The sequence below is a fragment of the Leiobunum rupestre genome, chromosome 7 (genome assembly GCF_980474605.1).
Source record: "Leiobunum rupestre chromosome 7, qqLeiRupe1.1.hap1, whole genome shotgun sequence".
Classification (NCBI taxonomy): domain Eukaryota; kingdom Metazoa; phylum Arthropoda; class Arachnida; order Opiliones; family Sclerosomatidae; genus Leiobunum; species Leiobunum rupestre.
This window is the reverse complement of record NC_143390.1, coordinates 42906350-42926342: the sequence shown is the minus strand read 5'-3', so window position 1 is coordinate 42926342 and position 19993 is coordinate 42906350. Positions and strand designations below refer to the sequence as shown.

Here is a 19993-nt window from a genome sequence, read left to right as displayed (position 1 = left end):
GATATGTTAAAAAGGTCCATCAATCGAGTTTGGTACAGATATAATAAATACGTTATTATAATAACCAGGAATCCATACCTCTACTTGGAATGCTTATCCTGGCGTATCGCCTATAGTAAGATCACTCTGACGGCTTTGGCCCCGCCTCCGAGAGAAAAAATCCCCTCTGCGCTCACTCCCCTCTCACGTTGCTGTTTGTTAAGTTAACATAGTGACGTCAAAAAAACCGTCAGCCACATCGAGACGAAAATCTGCCGCGATAAGCATTCCAAGTAGAGGTATGGATTCCTGTAATAACGTATTTGTTATCGCTGGTTTGGTAGCCAACAAAGGCTGTTTGTAAATAGACATTTCCTACATCCGTCGTTGATGTTAGGATGATAAAGGTACGTATATCATAAGTAACGTAATAGGGGTAAGTATGACACTTCCTACTGTTTTAATGCTAATTTCCTCACCGTACTTTTTTTTCGATACTGACATTCTCACCAAGCTCGGACTTGGACTTGCACTCGAACTGAGTAGCGTGCTTTGGCGGTAGTTTATTTCGCCTTGTGCATATTTGGGCACTAGAGGCTCTGTGCTGAGATCTTAACCTTGATTGCAAAATAGCTTTGACAGTTCGGTGATAGATTTTACTAATTGACATACTTATCGTTATTCCGTTATGGTACGATCATACTACGCGGGTACGTCATGCAGGTCGTGTGAAAATTATTGTCTTACAGCGATTTAACCACCCGAATTCAAGGCAATGAAAGTCGCTAGGTAACTTGGGCCTAAGGTGGTGGCGCCGATCCCATGGGGGCAGCGGGGCCGAAGCCCCCATTGGGAAAAATCAATGGGGGCTCTGCCCCCATTGGTAAAACCGCCGATGTTAAAGGCCATTTACTTTTAAGCATCCGTAGCAAGAAAGTGTTGACAGCAGCCTCATTCCAAGTTTATTAGTGAGCTTCGGCCCCCATTCGGGATAAAAGCGATCGGCGCCACTGGCCTAAGGTGGTGCCAAAGGTATTAGCCTAGCCTAGCCTAGCTAGCCCTTCTTACATTTAATCCGGGGGCCACTCATAAATAGCCCGATTTAACCACCCGAATTCAAGGCAATAAAAGTCGCTAGATGACTTGGGCATAAGGTATTAGCCTAGCTGATTATTGTTTTTTAATTCATAGAATCAATAAAAACATTAATTTGTGTTTCTAACCGACGCATTAAAATATATAATTGTTCTAGCTTTTAAGTAATTTCAAGGATTTGTTGACTATCGGATATCTGTAATGGGAAGTAACACACGATAAGTGAATACCAATATAAACAAGTTGGCAAGCCAAAATATACCTCTCCTCGGAAGAATTGTCCCTAGTGGTATTAATTTCTCGAGATAACCCTTAAAGATATATCTCCGCAATTCATAGTTATTTGTTAAAAATATTAACCCATTTCTATCCCGCCCGGTATAAAATTTTAATTATAATTAAAATAATTGAGACGAAACGACCAATTTTAATTTATTCAGAATATCATAAGTTAAGTAGTTACAACAGTAAGTTAGACGTACTATAACAATGCACAATTGAATTAAACCCTTTTACAGAACAAGTTTATCAGTTAAATATAATACGAAGCAAATTTTAATGAAAGAAATATCTACAGAGGCTTTTTGGAATTACTCGCTTACGAAATACTTGCCGCATCTTTAACGCTCATTTTATTTCAACACTCGCCCTTGATGAAGATACCGTAGATATCTGGTAGTGGACGACTCGTTCACTTCCTGTTGACGTTGTGACGCATACCACATGAAAAAGACCAATGCCGTCCAATTTCCAATATCATATAATGACTCGCACACCCAAGAAATCATTGACTGCGTTAGAAATCGTAGATATCCAAATATCCACACCAAATGTATTTACAAGAAGCAAAAACCTTACCATCAACAAAGCACAGAGAGCCACTTGACAAACCGCCAGCTCTTAAAGCAATTAACGTTAAATTATCTCCTTTGAATTAACAGAACTATATATAGGTCGTTAAGAAAGTGGATCACCCACAGGGTCTACCCTTTAACCCTCTAATCTCGGCTGACTGCGCTAAAACAAGATTTAACCTTTAAAAAATACCAGATTAGGCCTTCATAAATTCATTAATAAAAAAAGACTTTATTACCTATTATGCTTACGATGCCTGTCTTAATTTCAGTGAATCTAAGCAGCTATCGGTGGTTCTGTGGTAGAGCGCTCGACTGCCAAGCCGAATGGTCTGGGTTCGAAACCTGGGTGGCGCATTTGTTTTTAATCAATAGAGAAACGCTAAATTAGAATTTCTTCGATGCAATAATTTCAATTTCAATTCTATTTCAATTAAACCAAAATTTCGTACTCTATTAAATACGCTTCCGATAAAGCTGAAGGTCTAATTTTCAATAAGGCGTAACAAGTGTCGGTGGTTCTGTGGTAGAACGTCCGCCTGTCAATCAGGAGGTCTCGGGTTCAAATCCCGCCCGATGCGATCGCAAATTGATACTAAGACGAATACCGTGTACAACTGGTGGAAACCCTGCCATTGGACGTTGAGAGGTAGCATTACACTCAGCGCTCGGTCCGTCCCAAAGTCATTAAGAAGAAGTTGGAGAGAAAACGCCCATATAAACACACCAGACTCAACATGCACAACCATCAGAACACAAACACAACAAATTCAACACTCACAACCTACGCATAAACATTACAAAAACGTAATACACCAAACCGTCACGACGGTGAGCGAAAAAACCAAACCGCAAATGCATCCGTTAACGCTCACCGTCACACGGTGGTTTTGCCAACCCTTTGAGAAACTGCGTACGCAGTGATTACACTTTGCACCGAAAATGCGAACGCGTTCGCAGTCCTGACAGACAGACAGACCCACAGACCCACCCACAGACAGACACGGTCGTTGTATAACCCCTCCTAGGGGACTTTGTCCCCTCGGAGAGGTAAAAAGGTGACTGATTTGTGGTTTATACACGCTGTTCCCGTTTTATCGTTTACACCGTTAGTTGAAAATTGTTTGTGAAACTTAAACGGGGGAGGATGTCAAATGTAAATGTCCCCTTTATGAACCTAATACCAGATTATTGGAGAAAGTTTCATTTGAAGTATGGAATTGCTTGGGAATTCCGGGGCTTTAACCGACACCCAACGACGCATTCCCGTTGAAATTCAGGTTGAGAGGATGCTAATTGCTTAAGGCCGATTCTCGTCTCACTTCGAGCAGGAGGGTTTCAACATAAGTATAAACATGAATTTATGCATTAGCTATATAGTCTAGCCTCAGTTGCTAGGATGGGAGGGGCTTAGTTATTATGACGTTGGTCACGCGCCGACTCTAAAAAATTGTATCGAAGGGCAACGTTTTGAAACTTGACTAGGTTTCAGTGCCAAGGCTTAGCTCGAAATTTAGTTTCTAAAATTTTAATACTCATCTTTCTGATTGAACGAAAATAGGTAAGAATTTTAAGGCAGGGTTCGTACAAAATTTCCGGGATTAATTTCCCTGACTTTTCCAGGTTTTCCCTGACCAATTTGCCAAATTTTCTATGACCATTTTTGTAGAATAAATGATTGATTTTATTTAAAATATTGCGAAATATTTAATATGTAATTTTAATACATCTTTCAAAAATGTATTTGTTTGTTTTTTGGGGTAATTTTAAAACTCCTTGACTTTTTGGAGACATTTTAAAATTTCTTGATTTTTCCCTGACTTTATTTGGAAATTTTTAAATTTACTGATTTTTCCCGGACTATTTGGGGACTGTTTTAAATTAACTGATTTTTCCCTGATTCTTTGGAACCATTTTCAAATTCTCTGACTTTTCCAGGTTTTCCAGGTCGTCTACGACCCTGTAATAATAAATTCCTTTATTTAGGATTATTAAGTAATTTTGTTATAGTACAGGTATTTTTCTAAGAATCACGTGTCATTTTCTTCGCCGGTTAAATAGCGCAATCCCGTTAACGTTTTGTGGATTGAATCGACTCCTGATTGGCTTAAAACGCAGAAAGACACCACCCATCTTAGCCCCAGATGGAAGTAGGCTGCAACAAACGCAAAAAAAGCAGCAGTGACTTTAAATACGGTTTAAGTTTACTTTTTTACGCTGGTTACCTCGATTTGTTTACAAAGTCCTTTTTTAAATATCACACGAACCCAAACCTGAATGTTCGCATTTCCTTTCTGCTTGGTTTTGCGCTTGTTGCAGCCTACTTCCAGGGGCTAGTATTCCTCACTTTGAAGCTCTCTGGCGCTCTTTTAACTCATCGTAGGAAAATGGGGGAAAAACAGGCATACTTCTCAACTCACCCCCTACAACTCCTTCAATTTTTTGCATAACCTTTTGAAACACCCTGTATACATAGAGGAATCAAAAACACAGTCAATGTTAATAAGCGCGCATAGTGCACGTACTAATCCAACCACTGATAAGGGAAAGCTGAGACCCAGTAGAGTTCCCAATTTGAACTTTTGACTGGATGGAAGACGTGCGGGCAAGAATAAGGGCAGATCAACAACCAACCTAATTCCATTGTCCCGGACTGAGATACGAGCGAGCTGAAGGCATCCCGAATTGAAATCTGTCGCAACGGGCTCTTTCTTCGGAGACTCCGTCTTCTTCGGGTCGTCTCCCCAGGGACCTAATAAATCACGGAGCGCCATCCAGCGACCGTGAACAAAAAACAACTAACGGAACGCGGGACCCGCCCCACGCTCCACCAACCACCTTTTTATTTTAGAGAGACTCTATACGCCTTGAACTCCGTCTTACTAGCGGGACCACCGAGATCTAAGTACACCCTTACAATACGCTGTCTTTCAACTTGGTAGAGGAATTGTAGCGGATGAGAATGGAAGACTGACAATATATTTTCGAAGCGGCGGCCAAGAACGAAAACCGATCGAGAAATTGAGGCGACACGCATCGACTGCGAGCTTCTCAATGTTCAGACTCGAACGCGAATTTGCGATAGAGAGAGGAAAGGATGACACTCTTCGCGTAACTACCCTTCACCGCCGAAGACGTCGCGAAACTTGGCACGGAGTCGTATCGAGGACTCGCCGCAACACCCCAGTAATAAGGGGAAAAGCGAGAAAAAATAAATCAATCAAATCAATTACTACGGCGGGGTGATGCTGATTCGCGTCTACCTCAGGGCATCGCGGCTTGTTCGACAGGTCGGACGTGACGACGACACGGGGAAAGCGTGATTTCTCGAAGAACGGATTTAGGTTAATGAGAACGTACTAGTAGACCCGTTAAAGGAAGGCAAGCGTCGCCATTCCAATTGGAACGGTAACGCCATCTGTCTGGAATTAGTTTGAAAATATTTTTCCTTGGCATGATAACAGGTTTTTTTTATAAAATCAAACAATAAGTGGGTACGTTCAGTCAACGGAAAAAACGCGATGGATTTGATATTTTCCACCGATGAGCTTTTTCGTCATAATGACGTCGTAAGTTGCTGAACGCTTTTATCCAGTTATCGGTGTTTTTTAAATTGGCGTAGCATTTATAGTAGTTTTACGTCAGTAATGACGTCAGTCATTGGAAAAACCGACTCTTCCAGCCGATGACTTCGGTGAGTCACCGATGACTACCGGAAACGCGAAAAAACGTACAGTGGGAAACCGATGTCACCCATTAGTAATCGGTGAGTCCGATGAGCCCTGCTGAACGTACCCATAGTTTCTATAAAATACGGGAGGTCTCGTGTAAATGTTTTTTCCTACGTCACTCGCTTTAATTATTGAAGATAGAGAGCGCGTGCTCGAGTCGATGATTTTGGAATTTGAAGTCCTCGCGCCGTTTGGCGCGTGCCAATAAAGTATTAAAAACCTTAAGCTCCTGACGACGAGAAAAACATTTTATACTTTAATTTTTTTATTGTTTTACTTTCTGGAAACACCTATTAAAAATTAAAAGTTTAAAATGTTTTTCTCCGCTTTTTAGTAGTTTATTAGCACGCGCATTTCGTCACATGGACTTCGAATTCCAAAATCTTTATCGACTCCAGCGTGTGCTCTCCATCTTCAATAACTATAGCTAAACCTTTACACGTGACCTTACGCATTTTATAGAAACACCTATTCAGAATCTAGCGACTATTTGCTGTTTATGATCAATTAAATTAATGAAATTGTCAATTTCAATTTATATTAAAGTTGCAAGGACTAAAATAATAGTTATATTTAAGTTTTCTAGTAAGGTAAAATAAAACGTTCTTAATATCGATACTAGATGGCGTGATTCAATTGGAAAAGTGTAGTTTCTTAAAAAGTAGATCCTTTAACCAAAAATATGAAATTGGGAAGTGGAAACTGAATTTGTTAGACATTCGGATGAATGAAAGTCGAAACATATATCTTCGAATTGCACCACTTTAAATAGAAAAACAAGTCATTCTAAAGCGATTTCCTGACTCTAAGCCACACACGCTTTTTCCCATAGATAAAAAATTTACCCCTAAATGGCGACCATAGCCCACGCTACGTAGTGGTACTACTTTCTTTGAAAAATATATCTACCAGATTTTACTAATAAAAGTATAAGATTAACACAACTCTACAATTATAATTACTTTCTAAAACTATTTAACAGAAAAAAAATGGTTTATAAATACCCCTATACGTAGAGTACATTTTACATTTTAAATCTTCAGATGGAGAAATACACGTAATATTTGACAGGAAAATAGCTTCCACTGAAAATGACTTACTGTTTCATTTGCAAGTTCAATATGGATACTTCCAGTAGCCGCGCTAAGGTTTTTTCATAGGTGGGCTAATTATTTCGTGGCCCCTAAGAATTTTGTGGCCCTTACAACTTTAGTGACGCCTTATAATTTTGTGGCTTGCCCTCCCAAATGTCCCTTCCTCCCGAATCTATCTGTTTATGGTCTACTATCTTCTTGAGTAAACGAATTGATTTTTAAAGATATTTTTTCCAGAAAAACGGTTCTTGGCAATAAAACAAATTTCTAGAGACAAAGAAAATTCATAAATTAAAATATGTGGCCTCTTAATTATAAATATGTAACCCCTCTCAGAAATGCAGGGAGGCTAAAGCCTACTTCAGCCCACCCTTAGCACCGCTACTGGATACTTCTCACACAAGAGATACATTATTTACTTCTATTAACCGACAATGCATACATCCGGCTATGCTTGATTAATAACTATAAATACAAGATAGCCCCAGCGCTCCACAACGTCAGCCAGTTGTTTCCGCGAATCATGAAGGCCTTGTTAAGAAATAATACGCTTTCGCCCACTCCTTCCTTCCAAGAATGTATTTATACTTGAGGAGAATGACTATACACTGTAAAAAAATGTGACTTTTTCGTACCAGAAAAGGTATCAAATAATTCCTTTATATATTGGTATTTAAAAATACCTCTTATAAAAGGTATTTTTTTGAAAACCTTGAGGTATTTATTGATACCATTTTTGATTTTTGATAGGGATTATCTATAGTCTCGTATTGACAATGAAAAAATACATTTTTTAATGTTAAATAGTACCTCTTATGAGGTGTCCTTTTTTAAACCTTAAGGTTATATGTTGAGGCGATACGTGGGTATCATTGGGGGAGGAAATACGTAGAGTAAGGCTATGACGTCCTTTTACTCCGATTCTGTGGTGGCGAATAGTTTGAGTCGGAGTAAAACGTTTTTCCAAAATGGTTGACTGTGGCCTTTTTGGCGAGAAAAATTCTGGCTAGCAGACGACCAAATCCGATTTACTCTCTTTACACCTCCTTTTCAGAAGGAGTAAAAAGAGTAGTCCTAATATTCCGGAACAAGCGAATAGTTTATGGGGTGGATCAGGAATCCATACCTCTATTTGGAATGCTTATCCTGCCGTATCGCGTATGGTAAGATCACTCTGACGGCTTTGGCCCCGCCTACGAGAGAAAAAAATACCCGTCGGCACGTGCTCCCCTCTCACGTTGTTGTTTGTTAAGTTAACATAGTGACGTCAAAAAACCGTCAGCCACATCGAGACGAAAATCTGCAGCGATAAGCATTCCAAGTAGAGGTATGGATTCCTGTAATAACGTATTTATTATCTCTGGTTTGGACAACGGCCATTTGTAAATAGACATTTCTTACATCGTTGATGTTAGGATGATAAAGGTACGTACGTCATAAGAAATTATCATCCCCCGGAACAGGCGAATAAAACGTTTTAGGGTAAAAAGAGTACACTTTTAGTCCGAGAACAGGCGAATAAAACGTTTTAGTGTAAAAAGAGTATACTTTTAGTCCGAGAACAGGCGAATAAAACGTTTTAGTGTAAAAAGAGTACACTTTTAGTCCGAGAACCGGCGAATAAAACGTTTTAGTGTAAAAAGAGTACACTTTTAGTCCGAGAACAGGCGAATAAAACGTTTTAGTTTAAAAAGAGTACACTTTTAGTCCGAGAACAGGCGAATAAAACGTTTTAGTGTAAAAACAGTACACTTTTAGTCCGAGAAGAGGCGAAAAGAAACCACCTTGTTAGAGAGCGAGGGGGATTGCGAGAATCGCTAAAACTCTTCGAAGTTGCCATTCTTCCTAAGCATAAATAAATATTCTTGTTCCATCTATTCTCTGAGAACCGCAGTTTCTGTTGCAGCAGTCGAAACGAAAGGGGGGGCCACATTTCCGTTTATTGATACTAAGCCAGAGATGACGAATTTCCGAAAGACGCTTCGCCTCATTATTTCCTTTCCCAAAAGTCTATAAAACTATAAATAACTCGTTATTAGGGAGGTTAAGCTTTACGCGTTAAACAAACACATCTATAGGCTTAAGATAACGTCTAGTAATCCGTGTTCTCGTGAACGGAGTGAGGCTTAATCTCTCTATTGTCCACTTACGTAGATTGAAAAGCGTCATCTATTATTCAAAACTGGAACCTGTCTGATTTTGCAATGAGCTTTCGACTGTATATGTGGAATTCTATCAAATTGGAAAATTTATAGGTCTGAACTTTGTTACGTAATCAATTAGTATACAATTTAACCAGATAAACATTTCTTGGTATTATTAATTTATTCTTGACAGTTAGTGTAAAATTTTCAAAATTAATTAAATGGTGGCCAAAAATTTAAACTTTTAATGTATATTGTAGTTACTGCGAATATTTGACAATAGCTACAAGTAACAAAACGACAATAAGTATGACAATTAGCAAAAATTATGAGCAAACCAATTTTTAGTGCTATTAAAAATCAAGGTTTAATTCAACACAGAGCCCCCTAGTGTCTAAATATATGGTTTGGGTCCACTTGCGCAGTTTTCATTTGCGCAGTTTCCATTTGCGCACTTCCCACTTCCGCAGTTTTTGTTTGCGCACGTTCCCAATTGCGCTTTTCCCATTTGCGGAATTGCTATTTGCGCAGCTCCCCATTTGCGCAGTTTGTCATTTGCGCAATTTACCATTTGCGCGCTTTTTCCCGATTGCGCAGTTTCCCGCTTGCGCGGTTTTCTCGTTTGCGCAGTTTCCCGTTTGCGCGATTTTCCTGTTGCGCAGATTTGTTATTTGAACGGTTTTCCCATTTGCGGGGATTTTTCTGACTTAAATATTCACTATTAATCCTTTTTCCTAGAAAAAGGGTTATTTCTGGCAGGTCAATTTTAACATTACCTTGTTTACCATCCAGCTGCGCTGCTAGTGTTTGTTTAATGTACGGTTGGGCTGTAAATACCAAAACAAATTAGGCTTTTCTTAGTTAAAATAGTATTCGTTGAATTAGTCTCTTGGGAAAATATATATAGTCCAACAGCGACTCGAAGCTTCTCGGCCTTTAGGCTAAGATCATAGTGTAGTAACTGTTTACTGATAGTTCCAGCTTTAAGGACGATTTTAATGATGGCCATACCTCTTAAACAATTGTAGGCGGCACAATAAAAACGATTCAATAAAAAATGATAAAAAATAAAAACGATGTTTAAAATCTAAAATAAACAGGAATTAAAAAATGTTTCAATTTCAGATAAAAATGCTGTTAATACCTTAGCACCACTTTTAAAATGGCTTCTGTCGTAGGACAATATACGTCGTCTGTAGTAGAACAACTATATGAAAACGGTGCCTACGCGCCTGCGGCGCGCCCGGCTCACCTAACCGTTACGCGCTAGCCTTGATATAATTACCTCTATATAAAAACTATTTCGTTGAAATGGCCTCCAATATAGGACAGTAAGCGTCCTGTATTTCGTAAGAATGGCCTCTGTCATAGGACAGTTACGTCCTATGTGAGAGGCCAATACCAAGATATTTCGTTAGAATGGCCTCTGTCGTAGAACACCTCCTATATGAAAACGGTGCCTACGCGCCTGCGGCGCGCCCGGCTAACCTAACTGTTAAAAAATATTCTTTCTGACCCCTAGGAAACATGCAGTGCAATTAAAAAGGTGCATTTTTGGTGGAAGGCACTAAATTTAAATAGCAGCCAATATACTGTCCTCAGTGTTACAGATATTACATTTTCTTTTTGCTGAGAAACTGCGATTTGCTTGTCGACCGAAGATTTATTCCCAACAAAATAATTCAACAACCGATATGTCAACTTCAAACAACTTTAAATTATTGGTATGGACAGCGCGACCGGTAATTAAAAATACACCAGCAGCACAGTTTGATTGTAAGTTCAATTAAAATTAACATTAAATAATAGGAAGTATCATACTTACTGATATTATCTTATTTATGTTTTTACTAATATCGTAATAAAATGTTTCATGATTATAAAGAGCGGATACAGTTGTTAGGAGGTGCACAAAATTTACTAAAAAATTAAAAAAATTGTTCATACAAGTATTAATGAGAAAATTTTGTATGAAATTGTTCAAACAATCATACGTTTGGAGGTGGCACGTAATTCATGTGCCTCCCCCTGCAGGGTTGCCACAAAATTTTGAGATTCAAATTCCCGGACTATTCCCGGTTTTCCCTGACCATTATAAGAGATTTTCCCTGACATTTTGAGACCAAATTTTTATTTTATATTTGACTTTTATCAGAAGTTAGAAAATTTTAATGTGCTTATATTTCAGTAAAAAGGTTATTGCAATGTTGAAAAAATTAGCCTAACTTTCGAGGAAATAAATGATAATCTTAGAATTTGTCAAAGATCTAGAGTAAATTTACCTTCAAAATTGAGTTCCCTGACTTTTCATAGACTTTTTCGGCCCATTTTTAAATTACCTGCCTTTTCATGATTTCCCTGTTTTCCCTGACGTGTGGCAACTCTGTAAACTTAATTTAAAGACGACTCGGACATTAGTATTATTATTATTATTGTTAGTCCCTGACTAGAAAATTGTAAAACAATGAAAAGACTTAAACTAGAACACGTTTCTAACCTAGGCTTAGTGACGCAGCCCCTATGCTTTGACCACGGCCAACCACGATCGCGGAAGCATATTATAGAAGTTGGCAGTGCTATGACGAATTTCCGGGAACATTTTAACAAGTTAGCTACGACCAAAACAATTTATGCTATCGTCTATTACAATAAGAAAATTTTGTATGAAATTGTTCAAACAATCATAAATTTGAAGGGGGCGCGTAATTCCTGTGCCTCCCCCTGACTACGCCACTGAATATGTGGGGCAGTTGGCGAACATTTGCGGAGGTTACGGCTTATTTTCTCGGTGCTGCAGCTGGAAAAGGTTCCATTAGAGGTAAAATATGAGAAGAATTAATTTGGCGAAAATAATGGATTTGTCTCGGATGACAAGCGCATTAACCCGCTTCTCTGGCTGTACTCTCTCGGTCTCAATTTAGCTGGCAGGCAGGCTGCTTCTTTCCAAATAACTGTCTCTTCTCTCCGGCACCGCGACAAAAATGAGTGATCCCAGAATGATGAGGACACCGGAGAAATTTCCTAGAGCTTCGTATCAATATGGATTGGACCTTCCTCCTAACACGGCTTTGCTGTTCCATCCAGGACAAAATTTCAAGCCTGCTATATTATAGGCTAAAGTTGCAAGGTTATATCGTGTTTGTGCACTTTTGGTTTGAAGTTAGCACTTTCACCTCGCAGCAAGAGGAGCCCGGTTCGATCCTAGCTTGTGGAACTGGATGCAAACTCGGAGCTACTTCTTCCTCGCTGAGTTTGCAAGTTCTCTCTCCGCTGGTTGAATTTTTTTACCCGTGGTCTAAGTTTTTCCCCTTCCCATAAAAATTTGTAGAGGTTAACGGTAATAGTTTGAAGGGCTTACCACGACCCTCCTATATACGCAGTATAACCCGGCCACCTGAATTTATGGCATTAAAAGTGCCTTGGGTATTATTTTAGCTTATTATCAATCCTGGGTACGCACTAAATACATATTTCTACACATTTTAGCTTTTCAGCGGGGATAGCGTGCAATTAAAAAAATTATATGGATTTTAAGATCTCCAATTTTGAGATTCTTGCGCAGATTTGATATTAATAATAAAAATAATTAGTTAGGCTATAATAAACAACTTGTCACCATAGGAACCACTTTTAAAGACCTTATTCCAAGTGTGCGGTGAAAAACCCATTTACATTGAAATAGCAAAATTCATGATTTCTTAAATCTTATCTCTAACAAAACAAATTTTTGCGAATTGTTTTCATCGTTAGGTGCTCTGTCGACTGTTAATTTTCTTCTTATGTTCCGAGGTACCACCGATTGCCGAAAAAGCAAGAATTAATTCAAGTACCTAAGAAAAGGCTGGGCGAATAGCAATTTTAGCCAATCGAGACGAATATCGAATACCCAAAAGTTTTCAAATCCAAAACCGAGCCGAATATCAGTTTTCGAATCAAATACCGAGCCGAATAGTAGTTTTCGAACCAAATACCGAATAGTTAGGCTTAATACAAATACTACCTTATCGAATTTTCGTGGAATAATAGGTCTGGATATTTGTCGAATAATATGCCGAATATTTCCCGAATAATAAATCCGAAATAATATAAATGTTATTCGATATTCGATCAAATACCAAAATACATGTAGGCGAGAAACGAATATCGTCTCGATATATGATCGAATTATTCGGTTAATTCGGTTATTCGTCGTGAGAATATAGAACTGCAGAGATTCTAAACATCACTTTGCATACTTTGTAGCGAAAATTAATCTGCTTTCTTATTTGTCGTGACACTCTTACATAAGACTGCCATCTATGGTAATGTTTTTGAGACTAAAAAGGAGACTAACCAGAGGCTAACGTTAATGGCCTCCCATATTCTTAGCTACACGCATTAATTTTTGGAGATAGTAATACCTCATTGAACGGGTACCTAGAATGTAAAACTGATAAACCCTTTAATAGGAAAAATTACGCCTTTTAAAGTCACGCTTATAAACACGACGACAATGCATTACTCTTCTTTATTACTCGCGAAGAAGATACGCCGAAATATTACCGCAATTAACAAACTTTGAAAGTACTCTTAGAAAACTTTATACCGGATCCCCCATAAAAGAGTTTATCGACGTAGTACAAAAAAGAAATTCAAATTTAACGGGAAACTAGTTTCGAAGCATGGCCGCTATCACCTTGGAACGGAAGAGAGAATCGATCAGCCGAAATTGCTGGCTTCTGAGAATCATTTCTGCGGTGGGGGGCTCGCTCAGTTTTTCGAATTTCTTTTCTGTTTTACATACGACGTAGAGATTAAGCCCGTAAAATAAAACGCGTAGAAGGAACGCGTAGTTCGCGGATACATTAACTGCTGAGATTTGATAACGATTAGTTAGTTGCTTGACGTCCATAGTTACGTATTAAGGCTATTTAAATATAATTTAGAAATATTGTGTACGGGTTTTTTAATCTTAATGTGATTTCGGTAACACAAAGTGATTTCGAGATTTTTCAGTGTGATTTTCGTGTTGATTTTTGTTTCTATGGTGATTTCGAGATTTTTCAGTATGATTTCCTGGTTTTTTTTCAGGTTTCTAGACTGATTTCGAGGTTTTCAGTGTAATTTTCGTGTTTTATTTTTAAATATTCAGTTTGATTTCCAGGGTGACTTTCGTGTTTATTTACGGTTTTGGTGCTGATTTCAAGATTTTCAGTGTTATTTTAGTTTTTTATTTTTAAATGTTCAGTGTGATTTCCATGTTTATTTCCAGTTTCTGTGCGGATTTCAAGAATTTTTAGTGATATTCGTGTTATTTTTGTTTCTATGGTGATTTCGAGATTTTCAGTGTAATTTTAGTGTTTTATTTTTAAATGTTCAGTGTGATTTCCATGTTTATTTCCAGTTTCTGTGCGGATTTCAAGATTTTTTAGTGATATTCGTGTTATTTTTGTTTTTATGGTGATTTCGAGATTTTTCAGGTTTTCCTTGTTGTTTTCAGTGTTATTTTAGTGTTTTATTTTTAAAAGTTCAGTTTGATTTCCGTAGTGATTTTCGTATTGATTTCCGTTTTTATGTTTATTTCGAGATTTCTCAATGTGATTTTCGTGTTTTTTTTAATCCGATACCGAGACCCAGATTTCAGGATTTTCAATTTTATCATTAAATTTCTATTTTTTCTGTAAAGAGTACCGGAATTTTACCAAATTTCACAAAATGTAGAGAAATTAGACGTTTTTTATACACGTTAGATCGTGGGACTTAATCTCTCTATTAACACGAAAGGGGTGCAAGGGATAATTGCGGAAAGGGAGGGGGGGGTGAAAGTCGGGCTAGAAGGAGCGTCTGTCGGCGCTGGATGCGCGCATAAGCCCAGATCGGTTTTTTGAGGCCACTAGGACGCAAATTTGCGATGAGGACGGTGTAGCGGAGAAAGTTGAACATCGTGGTTGATCCCCGCCGCGGATCAAACGCCAATTATTTAAAATTTCTGGTTTTGATTTTCAGAAGATAAATGGAAGATCGTGATCAGAATCGATTAAATCGACAAAGAGTCTATACGTTTACAACCTATAATAAACAATTTAGGGTATTTTGTCGGGTTTTTCTAGACACACTGCCCTAGTTTGACGATAACTGAGAGAGGTTTAGCATCCGATTGTACGTATAAGAACGCCTTCGCTTATACCGCGAATCGCTAACTTGGTCTTGTTCTCGAAGCCCGCAATAACACGTTTGCTTAAACTCGCAGTTACTCCAATAAGCGGAAGTTATCAGTCGATATCTTGATCGGTACACAGTGCTGATACGTTAGCATAAATTTTAGTGTAAATAGTGACTAGCCACTTTGAAAATAGTGACCAAACAGTGACCAAAAAGTTACTAAATAGTGATCAAAACGTCACTAAAAATGAACAGTTTATTTAAGTAAAAATCACAGCATTTGTAATAGTAACTTTATATTTCTTAAAAGTAGTGTTTTCTTATATTTTCTTGAATAGAAAATATCATATTTAATAATATATAGAGTTATGATATATTTGAGTTAAATTATGAGTAACGTTCACTATGAAATTTCACTCTGAAAAGTATTTTGTAGAGAAAACCTATCAAATTGAAAAAAAATAAATGACTTTTGGTGACTGATTTAAAAAAAAAGTGTACTATTTATGAAAGTTATCATAAAAGATATTTTTAAAGCCGATAGATGGCAGCGCGGTTATTGAAACTACATGTGAAACGTAGAATTTTTAATTTATAAAAAAGCGAGCAATATATATATATTCGTGTTATTTATGCTGAAATTATCCTTTTAAACTTAAATTTTGTTTATAGTTATTACATGACTTTGTGCTAAATCATTTACTATTTCTTTCCGGCAAAACTTTTAAATTGGCGCCATCTTGTATAAATAAAAGCATTAGTATCGAACTTCTAAAGGCTTCGCCTTAAACGTTTGTTTCCCTGTAAGCAATTTGTTAATTGGTTCGATAGACCTAGAGGATTACGAATTCTATCCAGCTTTACCAAACAAAAGATAAGCGAAATCAACTTATTAACCTTAGTTTAAAACGAGGGGCAGATTACTCCAATGATTATTAGGACACCACCGTATGATTAAATCATGATTAAATTAGATTAAAATTAAATCTGTAGCTATGGCTGTACAAAGATTAAAAATGATTAAATAACGATTAAATTTCTAATCATGATTATTAGGACAGCCGGTAACAAAGTGATCTACCTCTAGGTTTAAAAGAATCGTATCTCTTAAGCGTAGTCAAATATAGTTACGACTCTAAAAGTGTTCGTCTTTTCAGCATTACCAAAATACTTTTATCACACCTCGCTATTACTAAATATTTCAACATAGTGTTGTAAGTCGAAAAATTTCCCGCTCGGAAAATTTTCCGTATTTTTCCTAAAAACTAAAAAAGTTTTCATTCCATGATTAGTCTAATACATTGTTTGCAAATTTAAATAAAGCGGCATTTTCGCCTAATTTTTTCGAATCTGAAAGTAAAACTAAACCTCTAGACTAGTTTAAGCTGATTAACAATGTAACAATATTAACAGAGATCCTGGCAGTTATAGAGATGCGAAACTCCCTATACCCTAAGCAAACCAGTTTTTTTCAAATTTTGCCGATCGCAGCGACGCCTGTACGTGGGGAGTAATCGCAGAGATCCTAGGATTGTTACCGTTGTTTACAATTTTTGCGTCTCTCGGCTTGAAACGGGTGCTTCCTTCCGGCCGAAGGGCGGCGCTGATGCTTGCATTTTTTTGTCAGGTTTTCGGCGGAGTTTCGCATCTCTATAACTGCAGGATCTCTGATATTAATGTTTTGAAGTATGTTTACCGATACTAGACATTTTATATCGATAAAAAGTTAAAAACATTAAAAACCCTTAAAAAGTAATTTATGTTTCAATTTTCTATTTTTCCGATTTGCGGAAAAAATTCTGGAAATTTTTTCGTATTTTATTTTTTCGGAAAATTAACAATACTATTTCCACATAAATTGCACAGATTATGATGCTTAAAATAAATACATTGCAACAAAATTGGTCAGCTAATTTTAACCAATTCAAAGGGAGAAGGCGAAAATAGAGAGAAAGTAGTAATTAAAGTACGTTGTCCCACATTTGTTTATTCCGTAACAATGAAAAACACTATATTATTCTCCAACTATAGAAACCGCAGCTGTCATCCTGTTCATTCATTACACCTTTTAACTGGATTCCGAAATTAAAAAGGGAACAACGACTGTCATAAATAAAGCGGAAATTTCGAATCCACCAACAACAAAAGCAGACAAAGACCAGTGGCCCAAAAAAAAACCAGCAACAACCGCGATAGCGAGGAAACAAGTTGAACCAGCGTAAATAAAATTCAATACACCCTTAGCTTTTATACTGTTTTTTCAAGAATGCGATCTCTATGGAGACTGGAGGTATCATCCCATTGCGCCGAATCCCATTCGATCGAATTCCGCCAATGTTTTTGGATGAAATTAGCCCAAAGGCGGGTTTTGTATTTTTCAAATCGACCGACGCAATATTCACAATTGATGTTAGGTTAGGTGAGGTAACACTGCATGCTGTCCTGACAGATGCTGAAACGGATAAAACCGAATCCTAAACCCGCCAAAGTGCGGCTTTTTCGGTCGAATAAGATTCGGCGCAATGGAACAGATTTGCGATGGAGACCCGGAGACTGGAGACCAAAAGTATTGCCGACCTATGGTCCCCACTAGAAAAATAATAATAAGCTATGTGCACGACCTGAATTGCAGCCAGCCCGAGGCCCTTTAAACAGCGATACAGGAACGTAGCTAGTCTTGCCACAGATAACCATTAGCATCTCAACACTAACTATTGCAATGAAACCTCCTTTGTGGAAAGATGAAACCAAATTATTCGGAGGAAAACCCTTTTATGAGACGAGGAAAGACCTTGCAAACACAACGCGGAAGGAGTTGTTCCGAGTGCCACAAGCTGAGATCAAACTGGGCTCCCCTTGGTAATAATAGAGTTGTTAATTTTCCGGAACAATAAAATGTCGAAAAATGTCCGGAAAATTTTCCGCAAATCGGAAAAATATAAAATTGAAACATAAATAATTTTATAAGGGTTTTTCATGTTTTTATCTTCTTATCGATATAAAAGGTCTAATAACAGTAAACATACTACAAAGCATTATAGTGTTAATCCGTTTAAACTAGTCTAGAGGTTTAGTTTTACTTTTAGATTCGAAAAAATGAGGCGAAAATGCCACTTTATTTAAATTTGCAAACAATATATTAGACTAATCATGGAATTAAAACTTTTTTTTATTTTTCTTCGGAATAATACGGAACATTTCCCGACTTACAACACTAGCTAATAATAATAATAGTCAGTTAGGCTAATACCCTTGGCACCACCCCACATTTAATGCCTTTATTAAATTTTAATAAAATATTTTATATTATTTTGGTAGTTTTAGAATTTATTTTGTTGATTATATAAAGGTAATATGATGAAGTTAATTTAGGTTTTAAGTGGTTTTTAAAAAAACGGATTAAGTTTTTTACGTTGATGAGACGAGCGAAATTTGTTATATTTTATTTGAGCTGAGCGGGGGAGAGCTTTAGTGGTATTATCAATTCGAAAAAGAGGGATTGAGAGAGCAGTCACTTTCTTTACAAAATTTAAATAAGGAAAAAGATGAGCTATCAGTTAACGCGTTCGAAATGAGTGGTTATGAGAGAGATACATTATCCATGGATTAAATATACAGGGATAGTTCTCTCTAATACATTTTACTATACTACGAGTTGAAGATGTTTGTTTCAAACGAGGCTGCCAGATATTTTTGCCGTCCCCTCAATTTTACCCCTTTTACCGATACAAATCCGGAACAAGATTTCTTAGCATTTTGCCATCTCGCGGCGGCTTTTGACGAATTTAATATTTTTCCAACGGTTTGTTTTATTACATTTGAAATGGAAATATTCAATCGTGGTCAGTACCTCAGTGGCTCTGGAGCTTCCTGGTTAAATGTGGGAAATAATAAGTACTGTAAGCGACCTTTTTCATATTGTTTTTTAGCCATTTATGTATATCACTTAATTTTTCGTTTAATTGTTTATAGGCTTTCAAACTGTAAACCCCCCTTTGCAATTTTCCCCCCGTGTATCGGTAAAATCGAGACTTCCGGTCGTCGACAATTCTGGCCACCAGGTTACGTCTAGAGCAAATATTGTACCGCAGAGAACTATCCCTGTAAGATTATTTAATCCATGCATTATCTAAGCCGCTATTGAGAAAAGCGTAAGATACAATATGTCAGGTTAGAATGAGCGGCTTGTGAGCTGAGAATCAATTTCCAAAAAATGCCCACGCTTTCATTCCACCCGATAGTCATTCTCTCGAAGAAATATAGACATTCTTGTCTCTTCGGTAAACCGTAAGCGTCCAATTCAATTCGTAACGCGCTTAACGGGTTAAGAACTGGGATGACCCAAAACACCCCCCAAAAAAACGAGGTACGGCATTTAAAACGCCATTAGAAAAAGTGGTACACCAAAAGCCCGTCATTATCACTATTCTAAATAGAAATTTGTTTTTATTCGCGGCGTTGAAAATAATGAAATTGAGAGAGAGAGCGCTTGACTCAACCCTTTTATAGTAAGGCATTTTCCCAATAGGGAATTAAAATTACAACGGGTCAAACTAGACTGAGCCACCTCGGTTCGGTATCCGTATAGTCAAGCTACTTCGAAACAACGATACAAAGTTAATACGATAACCAACCCCGAGTGTCAGTACTGATAAGAATATAGGATGGCTTCGGTGGCTGGTTGGAAGCAAAGTTGACGGCGTTTACCGCGAGAGTGAAGGCCTTCTTAAATAAAACCCGTATTATAGCGAGAGGTATAATCACGAAGAGAACGTGTCATGGAACCCGAGGCCAGCTCTCCCCGCGCGCTCAGACTAAATAGCAATTATAATAATTAATAATGAAAAAAACTAGAGAAGGGAAGTCTATACGATTATGTAATTAGAGCGGGTTCTGGTTCAACTCCCTCCGCCGCTATTAAAGAGTGCCCCACGCCTACGCCACTTTGCTCGGCC

General features: G+C 37.6%; 1 protein-coding gene across 2 annotated transcripts in view; it reads right to left on the bottom strand.

Annotated features, from left to right (window-relative positions):
• LOC149936381 (KH domain-containing, RNA-binding, signal transduction-associated protein 2-like) overlaps positions 1–19993 on the bottom strand; it is a 291391-nt gene that overhangs the window by 126907 nt on the left and 144491 nt on the right. The window lies entirely within an intron of this gene.